Source organism: Mastacembelus armatus, chromosome 23, assembly GCF_900324485.2.
Source record: "Mastacembelus armatus chromosome 23, fMasArm1.2, whole genome shotgun sequence".
In the NCBI taxonomy this organism is placed as follows: domain Eukaryota; kingdom Metazoa; phylum Chordata; class Actinopteri; order Synbranchiformes; family Mastacembelidae; genus Mastacembelus; species Mastacembelus armatus.
In genome coordinates this window covers 12,364,065-12,373,513 of record NC_046655.1, presented here as the reverse complement: position 1 = coordinate 12,373,513, position 9,449 = coordinate 12,364,065, and the positions used below count along the sequence as shown (strand labels likewise).

Genomic DNA, 9,449 nt, shown 5'->3' with positions numbered 1-9,449 from the left:
TCCAGCAGGACCCAGCTTTAACCACTATACATCCGTAGCTTGCTCCTCTGAACCGCCCAGGTCAAGTTGCATTGTGTGTAATGTAGACACCAGAGTTGATTTGACTGTATGAGGTGTGATACTGTTGGTAGGGTATTCTTTTAGCCTCCTTCGTGTTCTTGGCCTTTCCACTCCTCTCATAGCGTTTTTGATTCAAGCCATTAACAATCACTTTCTTCTCACTAGTGGAGCGAGCTGCAGCAACAGCAGAAAGTCTGCATCTTCCCCATTTCCCAACTCGTTCAGAGAGGTCAGGGCATGAGTGACACAGTCTGTGATAGACGGCTGACCTCTGACCTTCAATGGAGGTTCAATCGAAAAATCATGAGCATTCAGAATTGACACTGACGCGCCTTAAATCTGAGAACGCTCAGAGAATATGCATCAGCTTCAACCTCACTGAACACAGTAGCATCTGTTGAATGACCTTGGTGCTCTGAGCTGATTGAGAAGAAAATCCCTTCAGCGAATCTTCTCTCCACCTGATTGAAATTCCTGTAGAAGAGCCGAATGGAGATCTCAAGTCATAACAGTGATCCACAGTGACAGTCATATTACAGGAATTTAGATGAAGAAGATAAAACTAATTTCAGTCCCTTCTCGAGCAGACGTTTATCTCTGCCTTCATCCCCGACTCTCTGCTGAAGTCGTCTAAATTATGATAAATGCTACTACAGAGGAATGTGCTTGTTCCAGCAGGCATTTTTATTTATCCTTCTGAGTATTTTCTTCAATTGGTATGTAGTATCTCATCAGTATCAACCACTGAGGGCGTTTACTTTAGCCATTGTAGAGGTTTTCGAATCACTGGCCAAATCAGCCACGTCGATGGTTTGGAGAGTTTAGCTGGAGGTTAAATCAGCAGGTTCCTGACAGCATGGAATGAAAATAAACTGATAAGAAAAAAAATATTTTTTCCTATCAGCTTATTCTGCTCAGAACATTTCTTAATGGTGACGAAACAGTTAAGTGCGTTTGTTTATGGCAAGATTTAGTCAGTATTGAGTTTCCAAGTACTATCTTTCATCTTCCGAGATGCAGGACTGTTTTATATCCCAAACAATATGCAGTTGTCGGGTGCGTGTCATTGGACACAGTGACAATTCAGGGAAATGAGGGATGAAATTCAATAAAGTGCAGCTGAAGGCACAGTAACAAGATGGCAGCTGGCACGGCAAGTTAATGAGCTGTAGCTGACGAGCCAAAATGGAATGAATTTGCCTCCATGATGATGCAAAGCTGAATGGGTGGCTGCAGCATAGCGTCCCACCTCATACTGCTCAGTCTGTCCGTGTGTCGCTGGTGTGCTCGTCATTAAAATAACTTCTTTAGCCCATAGCATTTGCTGTGTGGCCGTGTGTTCGCACTGTGAACAGCAGTGTTTCACCACGAGGAGCAGGAAGTGCACACAGAATTAAACACACACACACCCACACACACACACATGGGTAATCAATCCACATTTATCAACAAGGGGGCTTTTATTATAGGCTTTGGTCACAAAAATGAGAACACTTCTTCAAATACATTCAGTAGGTTGTTTAACCTCTGTAAAGAGTAGAGAGACTTTCATTGACCTGTCAGACCAAATTTTCTTGATTCTGTGATCTTGACCTCCTGCCATCTGCTCAGGAAAACCTATAAGGCGGTAATATCTAACATATTGCAACATGGAGCAAAATCTGTTCCCTCCAACATCAAGATCACTTCTTCAGTATGAGTGAATCTACAGTATAGCATCTTCTTGGAGGCACCAGCTGCTCCTCAGGACTGTATTTGCAGTAAACCGTTGGGACTGCCACCTAACAGAGCCGTGCTGACTTCTCTTTTCCAGCCAGATCACTGTTGGCGCTGCCACTTCTTTTACTCCACTAAAGCTTGTATCAGGGATTGGCCCTATTCCACTCGATGCTTATCACATCCTGCAGAACATACGCCTGCCCCATGATCTCCAAGCATACTTCTGTCTTCCAATATTACCTGGCAGGGAAAGGCTTCTTCTAGTCACAGTCTGGGCTGTGCTTTCATCATCTCAGTTTGAGCACATGGCCTGTCTGTTGTACTCCCTTGGCCTGAGTATCTTCATTTCTTCTTTACTGGACTCGATCCCTTCCAGGCTCTTGTCTCAGGCTCTCATCTTCAGACCCAACTTCATGACAACCTCAAACATCAGACACTCAACCTGAAATGTCATTCGGCACTTGCAGCCTTCCAACAGCCCATGATTACAATATCTCCACCCTCCCACAAGTCAGTCCAGGCTCTGATTCCAGGACTCTCCTCCTAACAGCTGTCACTCGCCTGAATCCAACCACTCCTTCCAAAATCAAAATCTCTGGGGCTGATTGTCTCATCATGTCTAATCCCAAGGTGATCAGCCTGTCCACACTATGAGCCAAATATCCACATACTCATCACTGGTCTCCAGCTTTCTAAAACTCCCACAGGCCAGTTCCTCAGTTACTCACTGAACACTGTCCCTCCTTAGGAAAAGCTGCTTTGACAAAAATATTTCACATTTCTATTAATGTTGTTTTATCAATAGTCAATTTAGCCACATCTCATTGCATTGAACATGAAACAGTCTTGTCATTGTCTTATTTCCCTACATCCTTCAGAGAAATGTGTGACGTTAATAAGACAAAATCTGGAACCAGTTCCAGTTTCAGTGAAACCTACTGTATAGGTGAGTAAAACATTTACTCTGTGGATGCCACTTAAGGGGACACCTAAAACATCTGAATCAGGAAATCAAAAGTATCCATCAAGCAAATGTCATCACAGACCAGAGCTTTTGGGAAATTGCTCAGGGAGCAGTAATCCAAGTATAAATCCAACACGAGGCTTGTAAAGCTGCCTCCAAAAACCACAACTACTGTACAAGTGGTCGTTTTATGTGTATGTTCATTAGGTTTATTAGACAGACTAATAAAGCTGTGGATGGTTACTGACTGTAGTAAATCTGTTAAGCTCTGAGTTGAACACTGTGGAGCTAAGTAGCACGTGTGGTACAGCAGCTACACGAGAAGCAGGAAGTGGGATAAATCCTAACCAGATTCCATTAGTCCCCATGTGGAAGTTAATGCCTGGGGTAGAGAACTTTTAATTTGATTTATTTCCCCACCCACAGAGATGGAAGTGAGGAGGACAGAAATAATGTGCCGTAATGGGAGAGCAGACATATATGAGCATTCACCAGTATAGAGTGTCAGGTAAAACATGGGCAGTCCATACCATCCATTTCCTGTGGCACTCAATGTCTGGATCAAAAACATTTTGGATGAGTTCATTATTTTCTTTATGCACGTAGGAGAACCCCAGTGTACTGCTTTTTAAGCACTGTATTGAAAATGTGTGTCAAATTTCCACACAGACACTTGGTTGGGTTTCGTATTTGCTTTGATTTGAAAGGGCCTTTTGTGAACATGTGCTCCACCAGGTGCTGGTAATGTTTCCAGATTGTCTCGATTAACAGGTGCTGGCAATTTGGTTTGTACCAAATGGTATTTAGGGAAAAGAGAAACCACTGGGTTCTTCACTTTTTATTTAGTCCCCCCCCCCAAGTGCTACTAAACATGACTTTTGTGTGGATATTAGTTTATCAATTTATTGTCCAAAATGTAAAATGTAATGATTTCAATTAATTTGTCACCTAGCAAATATATAGGTAGCTTGGATTGTGGGCTGTTTAGTGCTGCTGTTGGTTTGAGCCAGGTTTTGTAGGGGACACCTCTTTGTCTCTTTGCTTTCCCTTTGTTTAAATAGTAAAAAATAAATGGTAGAAAGCAAAACTTTGATCCACTGCTCCAAGCCTCTCAGACATACATCAACCCAATAGAGTGATATCATGTGAGTCTGGCTGGGATAAAAGTTAGTCAGTGCACAAATTACTCACTTTAATGTGTTCACTTATTGTTTCATTTCTTTAGCTCATCTCTACCTTGTCTGTTCTCCCTTTTTTTTACTTTACTGCATCCCCCTTCTCTGTGCTGGACCTGCTGTTTCTGCAGCGTGACACTGTGCACCGCTGATGTCCTTCTATTATGGAAATGACCCTCTGACAGAGAAAGTCACACTCCATCTCACTTTTCAGCTGTGGTCAGTCCAAATTACAGAGCAGAGCAGTGGAGCTTTACCCAGCACTCCTCAGAGCAGCAGTGTACTTGTACATGAATGTATAGATTCCAGCTGATGACTTCAGACACTCAGAAAGAGGTGCAGTGAGATTTCTCTCAAGCTGTTTTGACATGGAGCGTGACTCTGGCAGGATTCCTCAGCCTTTTGCTTTGGTGGCTAAACCTACCAATTAGAGTGAGCTGCAGAAAACGATGGACGCTGCCTGTTTGTGTTTAGCATTTATCAGATCTGCCCTTTGCTGCTTGGCAGCTAATTAGCAATCCTATTATTCACGTCCCTGCCTTTTTGTTTTTCCTCCCTTTCACTGGCTTACAGAAGTGCTGACCACAAATATGCACGAGCTGCACAGATGGAGTAAACATATGTAAAATCAGAGCAGCTGCCCTGATAGGATGAATAATCTGGAAAAAAATATGTGCAAGACAACAGCCTGTTATAGCTGGAGTCATGCATCAGGCTGGAATTAATGCTTGTCTATGTTTCAGTGTTCATAAACAAATAATCATCAACCAAGTTCAGTACTGACATGTATATATGACATTAACTGGAAGGTATGGACTGTCCTCTGTGCAGGTTTTGGTTTGAATGAAACATTTGAATCAGATTTCTGAAAGTGTTGGACAGTACATTAAACTGTCAGAGTAGACCTGTTAACACATGAGAAATATTTGCATATGCAATGATGGACAGATTATTTGGTCATATTCACCTTTTTAAAATTAAAATGTTGTGAGTCTTATTAGTCGTTTCACAATACACAATGCATTTCTTGTTTTAGTTGATTTTATACAGTCAGATTTACCCACGGTGATGTGTGTGTGTGTGTGTGTGTGTGTGTGTGTGTGTGTGTGTGTGTGTGTGTGTGTGTGTGTGTGTGTGTGTGTGTGTGTGTGTGTGTGTGTGTGTGTGTGTGTTACTGCTGGTGTTGTTAGTAGACAATGACATGCATGTGCATCTGAGCTGCCAAGTATGAAAGGCCTGTGGTTTTAACATCAGTGTGGTAAATGTGTAACATCTGCATTGCTAACAGTGGACATGATTGTGTGTGTGCGTGTGTGTGTGTGTGTATATGTGTGTGTGTATATATATATATATATATATATATATATATAATCTAATGCAACAACACATACATTAAAGTTCTCCACCTGTGACTTGTGCAGCAAAGACACTGTGCACTGGATGATCCATGAGCAGAGTAGAAACAAACGTCACCATTTTTTAGAAAAAACCTGAAAAACATTTAAGCACATATGATTTACGACCACGTGCTGCAAGGCACAGTCCCCTATAATTATGTCTCCTGTCAGACATTACACCTGTCTGGGGTTTGTCACCTGGTTGCACTTTTACCATGCTTATTAAGTTAATTTACTGCTGAAGATCCGTCGTGGGGATAGTAAAGGATACGCCTCATCTCTTTTTTTTGCTCTCACCCACTTCTTTCCATTCTTCTTCCCCGCCAATGACGAGCGTGCAAATGGGCCCAGTGAAAAAGCTGCGTCGCTCTAGTCAGGCATCCTGACACTTTAATTGGAGAAGTGTAAATCAGGCTCCATTGTCAAGGAGAGGGGTAATTATTTCCTCCTGTCTGAGCCACCAGAGATCCCCTCTTTCCTCGCCCATTGTCAGACGCTTTCTTCAGAGATCTGGTGCACACACTTTCCTTTCTTTACTGAGCTGATTTTAAGTAACAATAAGCTCTAAATTTACCTCAAGACAGAGTCTAAAGTGTAAAGTGTTGTTCATACCTGCAATGAAGTTACATGGGACATTTCCAGAGTAGCATGAATGCATCCATTCATGAAAATGTGGACATTATTTTCACTGTCTCCAGAGCTTAGCGCATAAATGGGGTTAAATAAAAGGCATGTGGCACTGCATGCTCTACAGTAACATTCATCTATCCTGCCAAGTCCGTCAAGACTCCTGGCTCCTCTGGTTTGGGCTTGAGGTGAAGCTACAACTCAGGGTTGAAATAAGTATTTGTGTTTGTGCAGGTTTGGCACAGTTTGGACACTCAGCATAGTATTTTTCACTCCATGTATGGACCAAGCTTTGAGGAGTGAGCCCAGTTAAAGCACCTCCGTTTTAACTTCAACATCAACATGATATCTTCAAGTCCATTTCCTGCGGTTTGGTTTTAAAACAGTGTCTCCCTCACCAAAAAGCATGTGCACATATTATTATGGTTGACCACATTGGATGACTCTGCTCTAACAATGAAATCCATCATGTCGGAAGCTGACTACTCAAGGACATGATTTCAATATGCTGAACAATGCAGACAGATAATGAACAGCTGCATCAGCTGAAGGAATAACTCCACTGTTTTCAGTCAGGATAGCTGCATGTTGAGTCCACTGCAGCAACATATCTGTTTAGTCTGATTTGATCCATTTTCCATGTGAAACTCTGAGCTATTATTTGTTGCATAGTTCACTGTAGCCTGGTTTTAAATGTTTATGGCAAATGCTGGTGAACTGACCCGTTATGTGGAACAATGTATGACAGAAATACAAAGAAAATGGCCTGATTTCATGTGAAGGAATGCAAATTAGATATTTTTAGACTGGTTATTTGATCATCCACACATTAAAACCAGCCTCAGTCCTGAATGTGTCTGACCTTTCAGGCTCAGACGTTTTGAGCTGGACATGTTAAAGTGATCTGGTTGCTGTCTAGTTAACGGAGAGAGGGAAGCGATGGTGGAAGCGAGGGGTGGGGAGGAGGAGAAGAGGAGGAGGGGGACTTCAGTGGAGAGTGTGTAATAGGACACCAGCCCTCTATGTCTTTTCACTCTCCTCCCTCTTTCCTCTCATCTCTCCCGTGCTTTCTCTCTCTGTTTCAGTCAAGCCCGTCCTGTGAGCACTTAGATGGAATAGCTTCATTTTCCCTCTCTGGTGTCACTGGAGGACACTGGAAACAAGGTGTTTTCAGGGGGATAAAGCAGACCCGGGTCTGGATTGGGACCTGACTTCTTCAGCTGGGACCATCACTAGAGGAAGACCCTGAAAGGTGAGTCCTGAAGGAGGGAACAATCTGGATTTACCTGCTGTGCTGTGCGGCACTGTGCTGAGGCAGGATGCAGAAAGGAGGTGGTGGGCTTGAGGCTAACAGGTGCAGGGTCCCACCAGTGAGAATTAGTGAGGATAGCTGAAGCAAACTCTGTTCTGTCTGCCCAATTTAACACATTTCACTTCTCCTTCTAAATCATGTGGAATATTACATCAGACCCTGGTGTCATGCTTGCCCTCACATGCTCTGGCTGTACTATTTTAAATACATTTCCAGAATATGAGTCATGTCTTTGTTGCGGTCGCTGTGGCCTCCTGAAGCTGATTAAAACCTGAAGATTTGTGTTTTCTAATAGTTCTTTGCTTAGGTGAGCACTGGGACAGAACTTTATTCCACTGGAAGTGTTTCTTGTCTGGTTTAAGTTTTAGTAATAATGATGAGTGTGTTGTGTAGAATCACAGGGTTTGACTGCTGAGATCATAAGAGTCACATTTTATTTATTGATGTTTATGTATATGAAGTACACACTTTGGGGTGCGCCTGTTGTGTGTGTGTGTGTGTGTGTGTGTGTGTGTGTGTGTGTGTGTGTGTGTGTGTGTGTGTGTGTGTGTGTGTGTGTGAGGGAATGTGAATGACAGGGTGTTGTTCTGTATGAACACACACTGTCCTGTTTGAGTTGGGACAGAGAGCAGCTTGTTCCTTATTCTCCAGTCCAGGAACAATTAAACCAAAAATACTAAATGATTCAATCTGTCAAACATAAATAAAATGACTGGATCATTAAATTATGTCCATGTGTTTTGATAAACTAATGGGGGCAGATGGGAGCCAAACAATCTTGACCAAGTCTGAAGAATGAGGGAGAAAAAATTATTTGCTTGCCCAGCTATGCAGTTTTCTACTTTTATTAGTTAATGTTAGTTTTTCAGCCACGAGTCTGAAACAGTGAGATGGAAAATTCATTAGGCGGTCAGCCAAGGAATGCACAATAAACACAATTATCATTACACCAAACGGGAAATATAACTCTGTGACTCAGACTGACCCCCTTTTGTTAATTGCCGTCACAGAGGTTTCTGGCAGACCCTGTGCTGGACTATCTGGACTTTCAAGAGCTCAACAAAATACATGAGTATTTATTCTTTTTGTTCTGTTTAACAAATGCTGATGCTATTAATCCAGATGGGCATTACAATGCTTCACGAGTGTGAGGGAAGAACAGTAGTGATCTCATTCATGTCCTCGGTGTAGTGATCATCAGAGATCTGAAGGTATTTGTGAAACCTAGGACATGTATAAACCTGATCTGGCAGGATGTCATAAGATGCTGAGGACTAACGCCCTGGACGATGAGTTTTGCGGCTGTGAGGCCAACATTTCCATGCCAGAGCCTCTCCCTGGGAGATCAGCCATCTCTCTGTGCATGCTGGGAGGGGTAGATGTTGACGTCCATGAGTTTAAAAGTTCAGTTTTTCACACTTACTGGTATCTCCATCCCAACTTCAGACAAGAATGCCAATATTATGACGAACCTCATATAACAATGTGTCACATTTTTCATGTCCAATTCTAAAGAGGGAAGTCTGAGATGACCACAGAAGTTGACTATTTAAGAACTAACACTGTTTAGTATTTTTCTTGTCAACATTTGGACTTACAGTTTGCTCACCATGACTTAGGACTTGATTTGCACTTTCCTTAAAACACCTAAAACTGCAGTGTTCACCTTCGCTGTGTTGGGATGAAGGCAGGAATCTCAGCGAGGAATTAAACTGAAGCCATCTGCAGGACTAGACACAGCTACAGGGAAGCAGCAGAATTGGGGTCAGAAGCTGGAACAGGACATGGGCTGAGCCTTGGGACAGAGCTAAAGCTGCAGGAGACGCCCGAGCTGAAGGGGAGGGTGTGTGTGAGGGTGTGTGTGGGTGATGCAGCAGCAGCAGAGGGTCTGCAGTACAGTGGCTGGGCCTCCTCTGGTTAAACCCCACACTGCACTTCTCTAAAGTGGAGCCAAAGAGGTCTCATTCCTTTGCCGGTTTTCATATGGTATCCTTATGCACCTAGAACTGTAGAATTTGACCTCTGCCCTAAATCTGCTACGCTTCACTCCACTACTCTCACCCATACCTCAACCTATTTGAATACTACACTCCAGACTTAAAGTTTTATAGCAATCATGCACCTTTCTTATCTCTTGGCCATCAAATTTTCATTGCACGTCTATAACCCGTAGTGGGATCCACCCTCTTGTGTAA

At 42.8% G+C, this 9,449-nt stretch overlaps 1 protein-coding gene across 1 annotated transcript in view; it reads left to right on the top strand.

The window, feature by feature from the left end:
* Positions 1-6,990: 6,990 nt before the first annotated feature.
* Positions 6,991-9,449, top strand: part of sema3c (sema domain, immunoglobulin domain (Ig), short basic domain, secreted, (semaphorin) 3C) — a 32,859-nt gene continuing 30,400 nt past the window's right edge. Inside the window, exon 1 of the mRNA XM_026326576.2 lies at positions 6,991-7,194. The gene's annotated coding sequence lies outside the window, so the exon portion shown is untranslated. The remainder of the gene's footprint in view (positions 7,195-9,449) is intronic.